The sequence below is a fragment of the Carcharhinus amblyrhynchos genome, chromosome 11, assembly GCF_965287045.1.
Source record: "Carcharhinus amblyrhynchos chromosome 11, sCarAmb.v2.hapA, whole genome shotgun sequence".
Taxonomy (NCBI): domain Eukaryota; kingdom Metazoa; phylum Chordata; class Chondrichthyes; order Carcharhiniformes; family Carcharhinidae; genus Carcharhinus; species Carcharhinus amblyrhynchos.
The window spans coordinates 69,724,616-69,746,356 of NC_137334.1; the positions used below are offsets into that span (position 1 = coordinate 69,724,616).

At 39.1% G+C, this 21,741-nt stretch overlaps 1 protein-coding gene across 6 annotated transcripts in view; it reads left to right on the top strand.

The window, feature by feature from the left end:
• spopla (speckle type BTB/POZ protein like a) overlaps nt 1-21,741 on the top strand; it is a 183,338-nt gene that overhangs the window by 91,302 nt on the left and 70,295 nt on the right. For 3 of the 6 annotated variants that reach the window (XM_080199366.1, XM_080199367.1, XM_080199369.1), the window contains one exon: nt 13,495-13,620. The exons of 2 other annotated variants lie outside the window; for them this stretch is intronic. The gene's annotated coding sequence lies outside the window, so the exon portion shown is untranslated. Of the gene's footprint in view, nt 1-13,494; nt 13,621-15,824; nt 15,903-21,741 lie in introns of all 6 variants that reach the window. One more of the 6 variants, XM_080199368.1, reaches the window with a different exon arrangement.

A 21,741-nucleotide genomic window follows, 5' to 3' on the forward strand; every position in this document is an offset into this window, starting at 1 on the left:
GGCTTAAAAAGACAGATACTAGAAATATATTTTCTGTTGGCGGGGAGATTACAATTAGGAGACACAGTTTAAGTATCAATACAAGTGCTTTAAAGTTTCATGAAGTGTGCAGTCATTTCAACATCTTGAACTACAACATAGTATTAAAAGAAAATACACATTCAATACCACTTGCACCACCACAAGGACATGGGACTCAGGAGAAGTAGACCATTCGCCCCTTCAAGCACATGCCATTATTCAATAAGATCATGGCTGAATTCAATCAAAACTGAGTTAGATTTTTGACAGACGATGGAGTTGAGGGTTATGAGGAGTGGGGGGAGGAAGGGGCGGGTGTTGTGCAGACGAGGAAGTGGAGCTGAGATCACAAACACATCAGCCATGATCTTATTGAATAATGGCATGTGCTTGAAGGGGCGAATGGTCTACTTCTCCTGAGTCCCATGTCCTTGTGGTAGTGCAAGTGGTATTGAATGTGTATTTTCTTTAATACTATGTTGTAGTTCAAGACGTTGAAATGACTGCACACTTCATGAAACTTTAAAGCACTTGTATTAAGCTGTAATACCAGCTGAAGTTCAGCCTTGCCCTCGTGTGCGTAAAATATCTGTGGGATGTTTGCCACGATCATCTCCTGTGATGCAATAAGTTGAGTCTATCTGTGATTCTATTGTTGGTATAGAGGAGCTGGATTTAGTAACAGGAGCCAGCTGTTAGCTGCTGCCACCTGGAATTTGATTTTATAGCTACTATTTTAAGCTCAATGGTGTATTGCCTGCCCTGAACCACTTACCAACCACCATTTTACCTTAGAACCCTATCTACCAAATTGTTGCAGTTAATCACTCTGAGGGCCAAAACAATCTGTTGGAATAGGGTCATTATTTCTCCCTTTATTTCTCAGACATTAGAGAAAACTAAAAACAACTACTTTTCCTGTCTAAAGCTCCAAGTTTGTCCTGTGGTTATTTCCTACAAAGTGTTGCCATCCTACACAATATGTAGTATTGCTTTATTGTATACAACTGCCTATTGTATGTCTGTGACTTTACTACATATCACAAGTCAAGATTCTGAAATGTAAACTTAATAGACGTCAAAAGAGAAATATACTAATTTGAAATTATTATACAATGGCATTCTGTCTTTATTAAAAGAATCTACACCATCACCCAATGATTTTTTTGTGCCTGCTCCCTGAACTTACTAATCTACCTTCCAATAACTAACTATGCATTCCTTTGTAGGTTGGGTAGGCAGTCAACTTGCTTCAAACTTCTGTCAGTGCTGTTTTGTAATGAGCCTTTTTTTAACCTTAGCTATTTTTCCTATTCTATCTTTATCTTTATTTTTTCTCTTACTGTTTTTTCTTTCGTATATTATTGTTCTCCATTGATAGCCTTCAAGTGCACAATGGTTTTATGCCATTTACAAATGGCTTCTGTAAAAAAACAAAATGTGTCTGTCTTGATTTCTGTTGTGTAGCTGAATTTTGCAAGATTCCATGCCCTTTGACACCTTGTATTTCTCTTCTGCACATCTTGTTTGAACAAATACTTTGAATCTTTGTACACTGCAATAAATAGATCAAAATTAGTTTCAATTTCTATGCCTTTTATTCGGTCTCCCATTGCTTTCTTGATCATCTAGATTTTTTTCATTCTTAAAAAGAACATTTAATTATAGCTAATGGGTATGTTTATATTGAACATTGGAGCCAATATTCTGCCAATATGAAACTTTGCAGTAGGTTTAGAATTTGGGGAGTGTTAAATATAGTGACAAATAGATTAGCAATGAAATGCTCAGTGTGATCTATTGAAAGTATCTACCGTTGAGAGGTACATTTAAAATAGTTTTAATCTGTAAAAGAATGTGTTCCTTGGCTCAGTTGAATTTCAGCTGCTGTTGTTCAATAAATCTAATTTTAGTCTAACATTATAGCAGTAGTGCATTCCCCATTGTCTAATAGAAATATTACCTGAAACCTAGTTTCAGAATATTGAACCCATTGTGAAATTATTGTTCTGGACACTACGTACTCCTTTAGTTGTGTACCCAGACCTCAGTGGTTTTTTCCAAAATCCGTTGCTAATAACTTTCACGTTTATAGATAACCACACCTGACTATGACTTCTGTTCAAAGAGGAGTATTCTACACCATTACTTGAGTTTTAATTCACCTTTGTAAAAGAATGAACAGCTTTGTTTCTAAAGTGGAAACAATTCAAATAAGATGGGGGTGTCTATTATGTGTCTGTTTTTTTGGGATCACTGGTGTTGAGACTGATTGTACTGTTCATGTAACCATCCTTTCATATTGTTCCTTTTTGTTCTTCCCATGCTTGTTTAAAACACATCTATAAAGGAGATGGCAGGCAAGTTTTGTATAAGGTCGACCAAATTAGAGGAATAGGCAAATGTTGGAAAGTTGGAGGTTATGGACATGGGGAGGGACAAGACTATGAAGGGGATTGTAAATGAACATAGAAGTTTTAAATTGGAGTTGCTGGTGGATTGGAAAGCAATGTAGTTTTGCCAGCAAGAAAATGGGTGACTGGGACTTTGCAGTTTGGGTAACAAGCAGCTGTATTTGGGATGCATTTAAGTTTACGCAAGTGGAGCATGGATGGGGGAGGGTTTCAGCAATGAAAGCTTCAAGTAATATATTGTTTTAAAGTTTATTTATTAGTGTCCCAAGTAAGCTTACATTAACACTGCAACGAAGTTACTGTGAAAATCCCCTAGTCGCCACACTCTTCGGGCTTGTGTGGATACACTGAGGGAGAATTTAGCGTGGCCAGTGCACTTAACCAGCATGTCTTTTGGACTGTGATCGGCTCAATTAAGTGGAAAAGATTAAAATTACCAAAGGGAAAATTAAAAGGGAGCTTGCAATGGGGGTGGATGACAATCCTAAAGTTACATAAATTGCATATGGTTTGTTGATGTTTATTGTTCGAACTAGAATATAGTGTTCTCCAAATAGGGCTCCAGTGTCAAAACTCTCTAGCACCTGAGTAAATACAAGTGCAATGTTAAGGTCAGCAATTGCTCTTTCTATTTTGAAATTACAATTACTGGAATGTATTTCTCTTACACCATTCTTGGAAAGTACAAATATTCGAGTCAAATTTGGCTAAATGCGCCACTTTAGGTTTTTAAAGAAATTGAACTGTACATTTATGTCCGTTATTTTCACCAGTAACCTTTAGGACTGACTTCTAAATATGTTAATTTTAGAATAAAACACAATAATTTTGTGACAACTTTACACACCTGTTTGTGGTGTTGGAGTGGGTGAAATTAATCACATTTTTCTTCAGACATGTCCATTTGCTGCACAAGGCAGTCTGTCATATTTCATGGAGCTTTTTGATAAACCACTTAATACTGACTTTATATGCCAGAGTATATCCTTCAGCTAATCTTGGAAAGAGAATCAACACTAGGTCCAAATTGGGCGATTGTTTTCTTTGGCTGTCATTTTAATGACAGAACAAGCTTATTCTCCTTTCAGTAATACATTGAAAAATAAGCCCTACATTTTTAATTGTTACTGCAACCACATAGGAATCCTTCAGTCAGTCTTTTTACTACTGGCAATAGCCAATATAGAAAAAAAACTGAAGAGTACAGTTAGGCTTGCAGCAACAGGTTTGACACATTGAATCAAAGTGCTATTTGTACTAGTCCTTGTTTACTGCACCATGTTTGCATTGCTGTTAGGAAAAGAAAAGATGACATCCTTGGCCACCTGCAGATGAACTTGCCCACAGTGGAGTCACCCAGCCAGACAACAAGTATAAACCTGTAGTTGACTTGCCCAGGCAGAATTAAAAGCAACTCGAGTAGCTGAACAAGAGATTTGTTTACTGTGGGGAGTTGATCCTTGGATTTGCTAAGGTTACAACAGTTAAGTGTCTACAGAAACCAGACAAGAAGACGGGTTTGGTCCTGAAGTTCTCTCAATACTCTTCCGATTTTTATTTATATATTTTATCTTTGACTAATAGACTCCAAAGTAAGTGTGCTTTAGTAATGGTTTGTGCAGTTGCATTCATCAAAAACAAAATCAGTCTCCGGACAGGTGGATTACTGCAGCACTTTGTCTTAGATACTTTTTCAGTTGCATAAATGTTCTGGTTATTTTAAAACTTGCTACCTAATCTTTAGCGAAAACGGTATATGTTGAATTTGAATTTTATTTCTTTCAAGCAAGGCTGGGGGCTTCATTTGTGAACGGCAGTGTTGTGTCTTTGAATTGAAGCTAAGTTTTAGTGTGTTTTTTAAATGTTACTGCCATAGCATCCTATAGTGTGGCTAAAGAACAAGGTTTTCCATGATGGGTAGCTTAAGAGTGCCATGTACAAAGGTACAGGGAAGTGAGATCACAAGAAATGGTACCTAGTATTTTTTAAATTGAATGAATGCTCTAACCTTCAGGTTCTCAAACTACTTATTTTGTACTCCCTCCCAAATCTACCAGCTGCGTGTGTACCACTGCCAGCATATTAGTTTAATATTTTAACCCCTTTAATGCCCACACGTTTGTACAAAATGTACAAATTATAGTGCAGACAAGCAACTTAAACAATGGCTTAATAGTACTATTTGCCATTAATTTAACGGGTGATTTGTTTGTTCCTAGCATAGATGCATAATGTTCAGAGTTGTCAGTGATAGTTTGAGTCACAAGTTGTTTGCCATAAATTGGCTTCGCTATCCCCTAACCTCCCCTGCATGCTTGCCAGTGTCCACTCCTTTAAAAATATCCTCCAAACTCATCTTTTTTGCCAAGTTTTAGTCATCCTCTATTAATCTCTTCCACCATGATTTACACTTCTTTCTCTGCCAGCTTCCATTTACAACATTCTTTGCGATATTTTTCTTCATGTTAAAGTGTGAAATGAATGGCAGCTTTGGTTTGTACTTGCTATTCAGACAATGCAGTGTTCCATTTCCATGCCAATCAATTGAGCTTCTTTTCATTAAGATGATACCCATTTAAATGTTGCTGCCATCGTAGAGGCATATATGATCTATTTTAAATAATGTGTAGGTTTTTAAATGCTGTGATCGCAAGAGAATTTCTTTATTAAGCATGGAAGCTCTGAATTTCTTACTGAAAGAAGGCTCCAGTCCAGCCTTTTTTTTGCTCCTTCTAGCTCATTTATATCAATCAGTAACAGAATCCCAGAGGAACTAGGCTGCTGTTGAAATTCAGAGAAACCACATTGGGGTGATCAACACACTTCTCCCTTTCTCAAGGAACCAGCCTGGAGACATGATGCCCTCCCAAGCGCAGGATTGGTGTTTGGGGTCAACAGTGCCCCCTAAGCCCACCTCTGGCCATGAGTCCTGTGCCTTCAGGTGGCTTGTAGCAATTAACTGGTCTTTTACCCTGCAAAATATGAGTGATGGTCTCCTCCTCCCAGCTGGTGATTGGTCCAAGTGACCCTGCCAGCGCCAAATAATTTGGAAGAGGATAATTCGTTCGTGTTAACCTCCAAACCATGTTAAAAAGCTCAAAGACTGGGTCAATAAGTTTCTAGTCATCAGGAGCACTGAACTGTCCACTAGCCCCCCCCCCCCCCCCCCCCCCCCCCCCAACCATGCCGCATGTTCTTGACAAACTTGGCAAACATGCAAACATCCACTAGGAAGTGTCTTAGTCACACTCGCCTACTTATTCACTCTCAATCACATCCTCGCCCCTAAAGTGAAACGTCTCCCATACTACCAAGGGCATGCATAGGACAATTTGGGAATCCCTGATCTGACCAATCAAACAATTACAATATTTGTGTGCTTTTCACTTTTACTTTAGTTTTTATTATTATTGTCACAAGCAGTTACTGTGAAAATTCCCTATGCGCCACAGCCCGATGCCTGTTCAGGTACACTGAGGGAGAATTTAGCATGGCCGCTGCACTTAACCAGCACATCTTTCACACTGTGGGAGGAAACTGGAGCACCAGAGGAAACCCATGCAGACATCGGGAGAACATGCAGACTCCGCACAGAGTGACCCGAGCCAAGAATTGAACCTGGATCCCTGGTGCTGTGAGGTAGCAGTGCTAATCACTGTGCCACCCCTTAGGAAGAACTTAAGAAAAGTTAGAAGAGACAGAATAGTGTTGAAGTAGATGAAATTAAGTTTTAAACAGTTAATGGCGGCACAGCAAAATCTGTAACATGCTATTTGTGATCCTTGGACCCCAAGATAACTATGGATGAAGAAAGCCATTTAACATGTATTAGTTGATCCATCCCAATCCCACAATTTACCACTTTAGCATTCATTTGTTCCTTAAATAATTCCAGGGCTGTTAGCTTCATTGGTAGTTAATTGTGTGTGTTGATCACTCTTTATGAAGAATTCCCTGATACCAAGCCTTCATCTGTCTCTTATTAGCTTCACCTGCATCCTTTTAACTTTTGCAGTTTAATTTAAAATTGTATTCAATTTGCCATTTCAGTTCTCTTTATAGGTATCTTGTGTGCTTTTGTAAGGTTACTTTCAGACATCTTTTTACCCTCTAACATGGCAGTTGAAACTGGACATAGTACTTAAGATGTGATTTAACCAGCACAGTATTTTATTTGGCATGATGTTCACTTTTTTCTGTGCAAGTGTATTTTTAAATAGCCAAATATTTCATGGAACAGATCGTATGGCTAATTTTAAACTGTTAGAATAGGTTTGACAGCTGTGGGGTTATTCATGGATATACAGGTAATGACTTGCTAAGAAGTGATCAACCAAGTTGAGTCTGACAGTGATACTGTGCAACCACTGTTAGCTGACTATTCTTTATTCTATGCATTTTGACTTCAAAGGAAAAAACACTCTTTGAAAATGATCTATTTTTTGAACATGTTTTCCTTGTGTAAATGGTGTGATTAATACATGCTTTGAAAAATAATCCTTGCCATTGTCAGCTTTGAGAACAATAGACCAACATTTTTTATCTAGAAGGTAATATGGTGGAGAAAGGGGAGGTCACACCCAAGAGGAATTGTTATTGAAGGGACTGGATTAAGGGGCATGTAGGAAGAGATTGACTTCAACCCAGGAGGAGAAAGTGAGTAGTGATAATTAAGTAAAGGGAAGAAGAGCATGTAAAGAGAGCAGATTGTAACAAAATAAGGGAGTGGAGGGGACAAGGAAACACAGACTAAAAAGGGACAAGTGACTCAAGTTGAACACTGATTTGAATGAGAGGAGAGCAAGAGAGATTGAAGCAGCTGCTTGCTGAAATGGAGAGGTAATTTTAAGTCGAGGCTTTGATACTGAAAGATGGGTTTAAACAAGCCTTATGCAGAGGAAGGTTTTTTGATTTTAATTTATTATTGTTACCATAGAAGCAGAATTAGGCCATTCAGCCAGTTGTCTGCTCCGCCATTCGATCATGGCTGATGTTTTTCTTATCCCCATTCTCCTGTGTTTTCCCAATAACCCCTGATCCCCTTATTAATCAGGAACCTATCACCTAATACACATGTATTATTATATGGTGAAAAGTACTGTTTCTTGCATGCTATACAGACAAAACATACCATACATAGAGAAGGAAAGGAGAGGATGCAGAATGCAATGTTACAGTCATAGCTAGGGTGTAGAGAAAGATCAACTTAATACAAGGTAGGTCTATTCAAAAGTCTGGCAGCAGGGAGGAAGGTGTTCTTGAGTTGGTTGGTACGTGAACTCAGATTTTTGTATCTTTTTCCCAACTGAGTATATCCTGGGTGTGTGGGGTCCTTGATTATACTGGCTGCTTTTTCGAAGCAGAGGAAAATGTAGTCAGTAGATGAGAGACTGGTTTGCATGATGGACTGGGTTTTGTTCACGACCCTCCTTAGCTTCTTGAGGTCCTGGTCAGAGCAGGAACCTTACCAAGTTACGATACAACCAGAAAGTATGCTTTCTGTGGTGCATCTCTAATAGTTGGTGAGAGTTGTGACAGACATGCCGAATTTCCTTAGCCTCCAGAGAAAGTAGAGGCATTGGTGGGCTTTTTTAATTATAGCATCGGTGTGGAGGGACTAGGACAGGTTGATGATCTGGACACCTAGAAACATGAAGCTCTTGACCATTTCCACTTAGTCCCTGTGACATAGACAGGAGCATGTTCTCTACACTCCCTGAAGTTGATGACTAACTCCTTCGTTCTGTTGACATTGGAGAGATTGTTGTCATTGCATCAATTCACAGGTTGGTAGTGAGGCAAGTTGAGGAAGGAAACTAAAAGCTACTGAAGGATTTGCACCATGGGAGGAATATATATTGTTATTGGAGAGATGAGCCTTAAACTACTGATTTTATTGGTATTAAAAGACAGTAGCTACCTGGCAAACAGGCTAATTCCTGCAAGCAGCATATCTTTTGATTTATCATTTCAGTTCTGTTTTAATTGTATAATATATCCTCACTTAGCTGCCTTTGATCTGATGTTGGCAATTAGTGCAGAATCTTAAGCAATTTGGCAAAATTGCATTCGTGAGAGTAAGCAGCAGTTGGAAAATAATGACTAGAGATTTTTTTATCGAGCAAAGTTGTTTGTTGATTGAACAATGATCTGTGTTTTAAAGAACATGGTTTTCAGTGTAGCATGCAGTGAAATAAAATGCAAAGCACATCAGATGAAATTGCCTGGATTCCTGTGCTTGGCTGTTATATCTGATTACACTCGCAGTCAGAAGCTTTCTATTCTTTAATCCCTTGTTAAATGGGATTGAAAGGGATGGCCTAGTGGTAGCAAGCCTGTAAGAAGTGCAATGAATTAAAATGGTAAGGATTAAGATTGCCCCAGTAGAGAATTATGCCAAACGTGAATAGAGATGCATGCTATTAGAAGCATCCAGATGGCAAGATATAAATTCAGGTATAAACCTACAACTGGTATGAGTGGCTGCTGGAAGGATAAATACATAGAGACTGGAAAAATGCTGACTTGTGGGTTGGCATTTGAGATACACCTTTAGCATGTGGAACCTAGGAACAGGTGCAGGCCATTCAGCTGCTTGAGCTTTGTCAGTATTTTGGATCATGGTTGATATATATCTTAACACCACATACTCAACTTTTTCTATGTACCTTGTTAGCCTTACCTTACAACAATCCATAGATCCCAGTCATGATAATTTCAATTGGCTCAGTCTTTTGGGGGAAGACTGTTTTCACAGCTGTATGGGGAAAAAGTGATTCCTGATCTCCCCACTGAAATTATTGGGGATAAAGTTAAGATAATGTTCCTATAGGGTGGCAAAATGGTGCAGTGGTTATCACTGCTGCCAAACAGTGCCAGGGACCCAAGCTCAATTCCGGCTTTGGGTGTTTGTGTGGAGTTTGCACATTCTCTGTGTAGGTTTTCTCTTGGTATTCCAATTCCCTTCCACAGTACAAAGATGTACACATTAGGTGGATTAACTGAAGCAAATGTGCGGGTTATGGGCATAGAGTAAGAGGGGATGGGCTTATGTAAGATATTCTTTCGGAGAGTCAGTGCAGATTTGATGGGCCAAATGCCCTCCTGCACTATGGATTTTATGGATCTGAATTCCTGTAATCAGAGCCAATAGTTTATCTGGGCATAGGCTATCATGTTCCTATATTATTTTAAAAATTTTGATTAGATTTTCTCAAATTTTCTAAATTTTAGAGAATACAAACCAAATTTGTGCAACTATTGTCATTCTGGTGAATCTACACTGTAAACCTTCTTAAGGCCAACATGCACTACGGTGCTTAAAACTGAACACAGCTCAAACAGCTTCTTCACCTTTGTATGCCGATCCTCTTGAGATCATTGCTAACATCCTGGGTGTTTCTGAACCTTTGCACCAGCTTTTAGTGATTTTTGTAGGAAAGAAAGGCATCAATTAAAGGAAAGGTACCATTGTCATTGAAGCTTATAGGGAACTGTTTTCTTGCACTTAAAGTTGACATTCTGGGGCTGCTTCCCCAGCTGTATTTGTTATAGTGGCAAGAATTTAAAAATCTAACTTGGTAACAATGGTGATCTTGTTCCAAAGATTCATCGAAGACCTTTTCAAAAGACAAAAGAAACCTTGAATTTGTAGCTGTAAATAATTAAGGTAATGACATCCTGCAGTATTCAAATACACCTGCGCAAGGATATTTTGGCCCTGGAGGGAGTGCAGAGGAGGTTTACTAGGCTGATACCGGAGTTGAGGGGATTGAGCTATGAGGAGAGGCTGAATAAACTAGGCTTGTACTCGTTAGAGTTTAGAAGAATGAGGGGAGATCTCATTGAGACGTATAAGATGATGAATGGGATGGATAGGATAGAGGTGGAGAGACTCTTCCCGCTCAAAAAAGACAGTAGGACTAGGGGGCACAGCCTCAAGATAAAGGGGAGGCGGTTTAGAACGGAGTTGAGGAGGAACTTCTTCACTCAAAGGGTGGTGAATCTCTGGAATTCTCTGCCCGTTGAAGTGGTGGAGGCTGCCTCGCTAAATATTTTTAAGAAGCGGGTTGATGGGTTCTTGATAAGAGAGGGGATTAAGGGTTATGGGGAGAGGGCGGGAAAGTGGAACTGAGCCACAACAGATCAGCCATGATCTTATTGAATAGCGGGGCAGGCTCGAAGGGCTAGATGGCCTACTCCTGCTCCTATTTCTTATGTTCTTATGTACAATCTAAATCAGTCTTCTGAATTGACATCTCCAAGCCTAAACGTCTCAGCTAAAACACCTCTGTTGCTGTTAAGTAGGAATTTAGATGAGATTACTAGGAACTTGAAGTTGTATCAGGAGTTTTATACCTACACAGGTGAAAATTAGGCCACTTCACGCATTCATCAGTCCATCTTATTGGTTAATTTTGTCTGCATTGATTTTTTTTTTGTTCATTCCGTGGTCATCTTGCTGAATGGTTTAGTGATTCAAATTGCCCTTCAGCAGAAAGAGCAGTAACAGCATCTGAATATCTTTCATTCCAAATGGACAGTTAGCTTTTCTCTTCCAGACTCCAATGAAAGTTGAATCCATTTGCCCAAATCGCCTGGTCTTGAATTTCAAAACTTCCATTCACCCTGGATTGCTCTGTGATTGGGCAGAACTGCACAAACTTGAGCTATTTGCCCTCTACTTGCCCTGGTTTTTACCTGAATTTACTAAGAATTTTTCATAGCAGTCATAAAACCAGTAAATCAGCTGGAGTGTTAAAACACTGATACCAGCATTGGACTGGGGTGGGAACAGTAAGAAGCCCCACAACACCAGGTTAAAGTGAGGACTTACTCATCTGTTGAAGGAACCCGAGACTCCAAAAGCTAGTGCCAAATAAACCTGTTGGACTTTAACCTGGCGTTGTGGGACTTCTTACTGTGTTAAAGCACTCCAGAGCTCTGAGCAATCTTGATCACAGCATCCCCAGATAGTGCTCGTGCCCATTTCCTCTAAGCACCCCTCAGTATATTTGTCAGCAGTCAACGTTCAGTTGCTTGCTGTAGATGCTCTGTCATGTTTAATGTGTAATGGGTATCGTTGGAAAACAATCCATTGGACAAAATTTTACTGATGACCATTAAAGCTCTGATTTAAAAGAAATGATAATTTAGAAATGAGATATATTTGCAATTACTCTTCTGCCCTCACTATGTTTATGTGCATAACAGAGCCTTACTAAAATAAGAATGTGAAATATAATTAAGCACTTGCTGCAAAATTCTTATAAAATAGTTTAAATTACATTTTTGGACTGGATGCATGGATTCTAGCACTTGTGTAAAAATAATTTTGATGCAACAAAGTTTGCATTGAAATTTGAGTTGAGTTTACTACAAAAACAAAGAGCCAAATCCTCTGATACTGAATGAGCTTCTGGAATTTTATCAAGTTATTCTGATTATATGTACGGTTGGTTAGGTCCTCTTACTATAATTCCCACTCTCAGATTTATATGTGAATGTTGCAAATGAATGAACAGGTTTAGGTCTACACACTCTGGCATTTAGAAGAATAACATGAGATCAAATTGAGGTATACAAGATGATAAAAGGTATGGATAAAATATACATGGAGTGGATGATTCTGCTGGTGTGGCATTCTAGGACGAGAGGTCATAGTCTTAGGGTAAGGGGTAGGAATTTTAAAACAGAGTTGAGAAGAAACTACTTCTAAAGGGTTGCGTATCTGTGGAATTTACAATAGATGCTGGGACAGTGAGTAAATTTAAAGAGGAGTTAGGCAGATTTTTAATTGGTGATAGATTGAAGGGTTATGAAGAGAAGACAGGAAAATGGGGATGGGGAGCACATCAGCCAAGATCGAATGGCAGAGCAGACTTGATGGGCCAAATGGCCTAATTCTGCTTCTATATCTTATGAAATCAGATGATCACACTAAGTATTTTTGAATCAAGTAAGCTTCAAATTTTAGATCCTTTTAACAAAAGGCTGTATTAGTATGATTTTTGTCCCTTATTTCAATGGCATGCAGACCTGTATCTGTGCCATTCCTGTAGCACCGAGGTGATTGATATATCCTGTAAGGGTAACTTTAGAATTCTTTTCCCTATCCACGCAGTAGTACAATTGAATGTGCAAAACTATATAGTGAGGGATCAGATGCACTACTATTTCAGCACTTCATGTTTTGTAATTTTCTGTGTGAAGATTATGAACTAAGGAACACAATTTGTCTTGTGTGCTGCTCTTGTACTTTTGAAATGATGACAGTTCTTTAAAAAAATTATATTCCATATTTAGTCTTGAACATAGAGTACTGAAAGAGCTATATTTACATTTGGAGGTAGGCTGAATTACGAAAGACATGCATTTATATAGCTCCTTTCACATTTCAAAACAAGCTACACAACTGATTCAGTCATTTGAAGTGTAGTCACTGTGGGGAAGTACAGCAACCAGTTAATGCACAACAAGATTTCACGAACAGCAATGCACTAATGTCATTGATACTGGCTGAGAGATAAATGTGTGCCGGAGTACTGGGGCAAACTCCTCTTTCCTCCTTCACATGGTGCCATAGGATCTTTTATACTGATCTGAGAGGGCAAATGAGGCCTCAAATTTACTTTGCGAGATAGCAACTTCAGCAGAGTTGCACTCATTCGGTATTGCGCTGGTGTGTCAGCCGAGATTTTGTGCTCTAGTCTCTGGACTGAGATTATGCCAAATACCCCTTGCCTTGCTCATTAGTTATGTTAGATAATGTTTCAGAGATGACTGTCATTATCCACAGAAAATGATGTAGGAATATTTTGATTTTTGAAATAATTTCTAGTTGATATTTAGCAACGTACACGATCGCACAGTTTGACAGACAAAAGTACTGTATTGTAACCTTTGTCTTATTTACTGAATTCAGCATAATGTATAGATTGTTATATTAGTTAATAGGTTAGAATTTGAACATAGTTGGCAATGCAGCGAACATTTTTAAAATTAAGTTTGATGTACAAGTTTAAAAAGTCAATGAAAAGAAACTGTTTGTTTTTTGTAGGTGTGAAGTTTCTGGCAATGACACCATCCTGACCAATATATTTCATATTCCTGAGTGAAGGTAACATTCTCCAAATAATTGAGACACTCAGACTACAAAGGGCAACCATTGAGGGGCTGCCAGTAGGTGAGTACGTTATATTTGAAAATCCAAAGTTAGTTCTCTCAGTCAAAAGTATGGGATCTAATTTTGTCATAGGACCATAGAAAAGTTATGATGCAGAAAGAAGCCATTCAGTCCATCATGGTCACATTGGCCAAAAAGAAACTAGCTGATCATTTTAAACCCACTTTCCAGCTTCTGGTCCCATAGCCTTGCAAGTTACAACACTTCAGCTACAAATCCAGGTACCTTTTGAATGAGTTGAGCTTTTCAACCTCAAGTGTCAACTTCGAAGGTTCTCTGAGTGCAAAAGCTTTTCCTTATGCCCCCTAATTCTTCTACCAATTTCTCAAAATCTATGCCCCTGGTAATTGACCCATCAGTTTAGGGATACAAATCTTTCCTTTCCATCCTATTTGAGCATCTCATAATTTTGTACACCCCTTCAGCATCCTGTTCTCAGTAAAACAACCCTAGCCTATCCAATCTCTCCTCACAGCTGCAATTTTCAAGCCCTTTCAACATTCTTGTAAATCTCTTGTAATGTGACCAGAAATGTACACACATTTCCAGCTGTGGCCTGCACAGCACTTTATATGGTTCATCATTACATCTCTGCTTTGTTATTCAGTATTTTACCCAATTAAGGAAAATATTCCATATGCTTTCTCGACCACCTGTCCTGCCACCTTCAAAGACCTGTGAAAATGCACTCCAAGGTTCCTCATTTACTCACGCCTTCTCAATATCATTCCATTTTTTGAGTATTCCCTTGCTATTTTTGCCCTCCCCAAATACATTTACTCATACTTTTCCAGATTGAATTCCATTTGCCACCCTTCTGCCCAGTCAACCAAGTCAAATTCTGGAGCTGAAGCTATCTTCTTCATTAGCTATTACGTGGCCAATTTCTATGTCATCTGCAAATTTCCAAACCATACCTCACATATTTAAGTCTAAGTCATTAGTATATATAATAAACAGTAAGGTCCTGAACATTAAGCTCTGTGGACCATCAGTGAAAATGGTTTTCCATTTGCAAAAACATCCATCAATCATTACCCTTTCATAAAATCCCTACAGTGCCGAAAGAGACCATTTAGTCTATCAAGTGTCAGAGATAAATCGCCAGGATTAAATGGATTGTATACCAAGCTCTTGAGGATCATTTTCCTATCTGACAAGTGTTGCTTTCCCAAGCTCTGTCCCCCTGCCCTTTTCCCGTAAACCCACACATTTACCTTAGCTAATCCATCTAACACAGAGAGACAATTATCATGGCCAATCCACCTGACCTGCACATCTTTGGACTTTGGGAAGAAACCAGAGCACCTGGAAGAAATACAGACAGACACAGGGAGAGTGTGTAAACCCTACACAGATAGTCACCCAAATCCGGAATTGATCCTGGTTCCCTGGTGTGGTGAGGCCACACTGCTAACCACTGTGTCGTCCTGTTTGTTTCCTGTCACTGAGCCAAATTTAGGATCCAACTGCCACCTTCCCCTGTATCCTGAGATTTCACTTTTCTGACCAGTTTGCCTTGTGGAGTGTTTTCAGATGCTTTACTGAAGTCTATGTGGACAACACCTACTGCACACCCCTCCTTGTTACTCCTTCAAAAAATTCTATTAATAAGACATGATTTTCACTTAACAAAACGATTCTGACTATCCCTGCTCAAGGTCTGCTTTCTTAAGTGACAGTTTACCCTGTCTCTCAGAATTGTTCCCAATAATTTGCTCACTGCCGAAGTTGGATTGACTGGCACAGCTTTTAAGTAATCATACAGCATTCACAGAGGTCCAGCCTGTATTTAATGAAGATAGGAAAATTATCCTCAAGAGCCTGGTATACAATCCATTTAATCCTGGCGATTTATCCACCATTAAAGATACCAGTCCTTACAGTACTTTTTTTTTACTTTGCTTATAGTATCTTGTATTTTATATTCTTCCTGAACTAGAATGTTTGCATCATCCTTCTCCTTAGTGAAGGTAGAGACAAAGTACTCACTGAGAACCCTGCCCATATGTTCAGAATCAACTCTATTTACCATTTGCATCTCTCATGGACCCCACCGTTTCTGTGGTTATCGCCTTGCTCTTAATATGTTAGTAAAACATCTTAGAATTTTTTACTGTCATTATTACTGCCCTCTCTTTTAGATCATTTTTTGAAAATAAATTCTTCTTTGCTGCTGTTCACCATTTTCTGTTCTTTACTAGAGGTGTCAAGTACTTTTGCTAGTGTTTGGTTTCACGCATTGATTTCTCTGTACAACTTCATCTGAGTCGATGGCTGAGGTAGTAATGATGATAAAACTGGCAATGTTTGCCATTATTACTCGTCTGAAACTGACAATAATTTTGGAATCTGCAAATGTACAGTTAAACACTAGAACCCAGAAGCTGCTGTCAGTGTTTTTGCATTATTAAAGTCCTCTTCCCCCATGCCCCCTTGCCTTGAAGTTGTGCTTTGTTAGATGTAACTTTCTAAACAGCATATTAAGAACATAACATAAGAAATAGGAGCAGGAGTAGGCCATCTAGCCCTTCGAGCCTGCCCCGCCATTCAATAAGATCATGGCTGATCTGAAGTGGCTCAGTTCCACCTTCCTGCTTTCTCCCCATAACCCTTAATCCCCTTGCCTACCAAAAACCTACGTACCCACGTCTTAAATATATTTAGCGAGGTAGCCTCCACCACTTCAACAGGCAGAGAATTCCAGAGATTCACCACCCTTTGAGTGAAGAAGTTCCCCCTCAACTCCGTTCTAAACTGGCCCCCCCCCCCCGCTTATCTTGAGGCTGTGCCCTCCAGTCCTGCTGTCCTTTCTGAGCAGGAAGAACCTCTCCACCTCTACCCTATCCATCCGTTTCACGCTGATAATTACTTCTGAAAAGCTTCCCTAACCCCAGAAAATAAATGTATTTGTGGAATTCCACATTTGGCTGCAATGAATTTTGCATTTTTAAATGATTTTTTTTCCTTAAGTTTATGATAATTTACTTAATGTCACATGTGCATTCCAATCATTTTAAGTTCTATAGAGCAAACTGAGAATGAAGGGTAATCAGTGCGCTTTACTTCCTGGTTTGCTGTCATTGATACTTAAGTATGACAGGTTGCTTATTCTACTTGATGACAACGGTACCGCAGGCCTTTCTATTCCATTGTGCAATTTTTGAACTGACGTGGGAAAACCCACACATTTAAGATCGTTAATCTTTGTGGGCTACTTTCAGATGTAAAATTTGAGCCGTTATCATTTGAGTTTTGGCAGGCTGAAAGTGGGAGAGTAGCTCAGCCTAAATACGTTTTTGCCTAGACTCTATGCACATTCTTTCTCTATTCTTGGGACCACTCTAGAAAATCCAAATTTACTCTCACTAAAACCTTTCTAAATTATGATGCCCATAATTGGTCATGAGTGCTCCAATTTGGGCCGAACCAATACTTCGTTATGGTTTTAGCATAGCTCCCTGGGTCTTATTCCTCTGGTTACGAAGCTCAGGTTTCCATATACTTTATTTAGCTGTTTTAAGAACCTGTCATAGCACCTTCAAAGCTAGAAGCACCAAGTGTCTCTTTTCTTCTACCTCCATTAAAATTACACCATTTAAGCAGTTAATACGACACCATCAGGGACAAAGCATCCCATTGGCACCCCATCCACCACGTTAAACATTCACTCCCTCCACTGCCAAAATACCTTGGAGCAGTGTGTACGATATATAAGATGCACTACTGTAACTTACCAAGCCGCCTTAGACAGTATCTTCCAAACGCATGGCCTGTACCACCTAGAAGGCCAGGGGTAGCAACTACATGGGAATACCACCTCCGGAAAGTTTACTTCCAAGCTACACATCACCCTAACTTTGAACTAAATTATTGTTCCTTCATTGTCATTGGATCAAAATCCTGCAACTCCTTTCTATGCAGCACTGCGTATGTATCTACACCAGATAGACTGCAGCAGTTGAGAAAGCAGCTCACCATTACCTTCCTGAGGGAAATTAGGGATAAGCAGTGATGCTCCCATACTATGAAAAATTCAGACATCTATGGTCTGTCTTCTCCCAAACAAAATGTATCCTGTCACACATCTGCATTAAAACTTGGTTAGGCCATTCCCCCAACCTCAGTCTTTGAAGCCTGTTAATCATTTTTGAGTTAATAAAATTGGGATGAGTAATAATGTTAAGTACCAAAGTACACTCCGTATTCTAAAGACATATGTGCCAAACAATCATTCACTATTCCACCCTGTGCATACAGTGAGTGGAAAGTCTTATGCCAATTACTTTGCAGCAGCATTCATAGAGAGTGGCATTAAAATGAGGGAAGAGAGCAGAAACTCAGACTGATGCCTTGAGTTTGCAGTTAGACAGATTTCACCATTAACTTGGGATGGTGGAAGAGAGGTACCTATGACAGCTGCTTTCAAGCATTAGTTAGCTCTGGCTATTTTTTTCAGGGTCGCATGTTTATGAAGAATATTGTGATATTCAAGATTGCTTCAGTGATAACTTGACCAAAGGAAAATGCTATATTTCAGTGTAACATGCACAAAAACATATCAGTTCATTACATAAAAAATATTCATGCAAACAAAAACACACCACCTAGCTTCTACTGAAGTTTCTGATCTTAATCAAGGAGATAGCTGAGGCTCTAAAATGGTCTCCATGCACCCTTATCTACCATTCCCAAAAGTTGTAAGTTTCCATTGCAGTGATTCTTGTTGGAAGTTGTGTACAAATACGCATCCTACCACCCCATGTTAAAGTTGATATCTGTCTGTTTCCGCTCTCAAAGCATATCTGAGTTTCTATCCTTCTCCTCATCTCTCCTGTAAATGCTGCTGCAAAATAATGAATGATTGTTGAATAAATCCTCATCCAACAAAATGTACTCCAGCAACAGTCAATACTTGTGGGAGAACAGGGAAGAGAATCGAGTAATGGGAAGGGACATATTTGGTTTTCACACCATTCAAAATGTTCCAGCCTCACTGATTTGTTTCCTGCTGAAGGAAGTGAAATTCAACAGTTGGAAAATTGTTTGTAGTGAAAGATAAACAAATGATGAAAAAGAAATCCAGATATTATCCCTGATATTGTTCAAGTCAGTTAAAATGCTCCAGATGTTAAAGCTTTTTTAGGTGATTAGATTAAAATGACATGAAGGACATTAACTAGCTAGTTGTTTCAATTTCTACAAAGTAATAAAACCTGATTTTGCATTTTGACCTCTTACTTTTGGGCTAGCAGAATTTTTTAGTCCTTGAATAAGTGCAAGCTTAACCTATTCCTTTTGCTCGCTTTGTAAGCTCTTCTTCCTGTTACTTAATTTTGAATGCAAATCAAAACTTGGTTGTATAATGTTATTTAAACATGCTGCAGTCAAGTGGCAATAGATCAAGCTTGCAGCTGCAATTTAACTTTAGTAATTATAACAAAACCTATTAGTGTGTATTAAAAGATGAAATACAAAGCACCTTTCACAACTTCAGGATGTCTCAAAGTGCTTTACAGCCATTAGTTGTAGCTGTGTTTATTATGTAATTCCTTATTATGTTTGTTATGATCCCACTTGGCGTTATAACTGGATCGGAGAGTCCCAGAATGGAACCCTGGCTCAAACGATCAACGCAGTTCATTACGTTGTTTTATTATTTTTTGATTTTGTCGATTTATGAAGGCTTCAGAGTTACAAGACTGCTGATTAGTTTTTAACAAAATAAAACATTTATTAGACAAATAAATGGATTATAATACAACACTTCCTTACTCCTCCGTTAGTTTAATACATTCACAGGTTTCAGGTTACTACAAATGACAAAATACATTTGAAACTACAATTGTCTCATCAGCAGCTAAAGCCAATAGCTGCAGAGTTCTCCTCCAAATCCACCCCCTTGATGATTGTCATACAAAAGGGTCCAACAATAGGCTTTAAAATCTTCTCTCATGGCACTATTTTCAGTTAGTGATCCGCATTCCAAAATCTGGTTCGTGTTTTCGAAAGACCTGGTTGACCAGAGTTTTAGCTCCACTTTTAGCAGTGAGTCCATGCCAGAAATATGAACCAATGACTTCCGCTGCTTTAACAATTACACCGTTACTCTACTTTGAGGTCCCAGTTACTATATTACAATTTGTTCACAGGCAGTAGTAAAACAATTACTAGAGTTACTTTAAGAAAGCTCTTTTCTTGTAGTTCTCGCCAATCAGTCTGTCTCAACTGATCTCTGTTCTTGTTTCCCAAATACTTTGATCACCAAGTTTCAGGCTTCCTGAAATCACCTTGTTACAGGTCTCTGTCTATCTTCCACTGGTTCCTTACTAGTGTCCTATGTGAAACTCAAGCTGTTTCAACTGTTAGCCCACTATAAAGCTCCAGCTCCAAGCAGACCTGATAGGCCCATCCTATTTCTCTGCCAGTCTTTAACTAAGCTGCAACTGACCTGACTAGCTTTTTGCCACAGATTTTTAAATAAAGGAAATTGTCTGCTCTGCCCACAGGTTACTAGGCAATTCTCAGGAGTCTGCATTCTGGAAATCTAAAATCTCAGCTGGATATTGAAATGGAACCCCCAGACAGGGTGGCATGGTGTGGCGGCACAGTGACACAGTGGTTAGCATTGCTGCCTCTCAGTGCCAGAGACCCAACTTTGATTCCTGCTTCAGTCACTGTATGTGTGGAGTTTGCCCATTCTCCCCATGTCTGCTTGGGTTTCCTTCGGGTGCTTCAGTTTCCATCCGCAGGCTGAAAGACGTGCTGGTTAGGTGCATTGGCACCGAAGTGTGGTGACTAGGGGAATTTCACAGTAACTTCATTGCAGTGTTAATGTTAGCCTTCCTTGTGACTAATAAATAAACATTAGACACAGGTTGTTAGCTCAGCCTGAAAACAAATCACAACTTCCCTGCAAACACAGAAACATACATTTAATTACACTATTAATTTAAACGTTAATTACATTAAATTAAATTAAGGCTATACCATATTTCTAATATTTACCCCCACAAATATAGATTCCTTGAAATGAAGTCTGGTTCCCTAAAACTGTTAGCAACAAGTGAATGATCTAAAGCCGCAAATCAAACAGAAAATGGCCAGTCGGTTTGATGCATTTTACCTTGAAAGCCAATAAGATGCCCAAGATAGCGTAGCTGATTGAATATTACTTGGGGATCACTTCATACCTAAACATTAACCTGCCTGTTCTTGCTAGAGATGTTGCCGGACGTGCTTGCATTTCCAACAATTCTTTTTTTCGTTCAAGACTTGAAAGAGCATTTGCTGCCTTTTGTTATTGATGAAATATTTGTACAATCCATCCCATTCATTTTCAACATACTTAAATGATTAAATTACTGGGGACAATGATTTTGTTATATGTTTGGAATACAGATGTATACAGAGCAAGTACTTCTTTATAACCCCCTCTGATGTGCAGAGGCTATTTGTAGTAAGTTTATCTGGGGCTGCTTGAGCCAATCTGGTCAGTCTACAGCTTCAGCTAATTCCACCAGGGCCACTCAGCTCCTGATCTCGTTACAATCTTGGTTCAAATTTCGATAAGAGAACTGAACACAGTGTGAAGGGGAGAGTGAATACCCTTTACATTAAGGCAGTATTTGATCAAGTATAGCATTAAGGAGCACTGGGAAAAATGAACTTGATGGGAATTTGGAGGAAGGGGAGGGATCGTGCCAATGACTGTCCGTTGCCTGGAGTTGTGGTTGTTGGAAGTCAATCATTCCATTCCCAAGATACCACTGCAGGAGTTCCAAGATTTATTATTATTGCATGTATTCGGATACAGTGAAAAGCATTGTTTCTTGTGCGCTGTACGGGTAAAACATACCATTCATAGAGTACATAGGGGAGAAGGAAAGGAAAGGATGCAGAATATTGTGCTGTAGTTACAGGTACGGCAAAGAAAAATATCAGTTTCATTCATATATGATAGAACTATTGAAAAGTCCGATAGGCCCACCTATCTTCAGTTGCTTCATCAGTGACCTTCTCTCCATAAGAAGTAGAAGTTGGGATGTCCGCTGTGTTCAGCACCATTTGCAACTCCTCCATTACAGAAGCAGTCCAAGTCCGTAGGCAGCAAGACTGGAT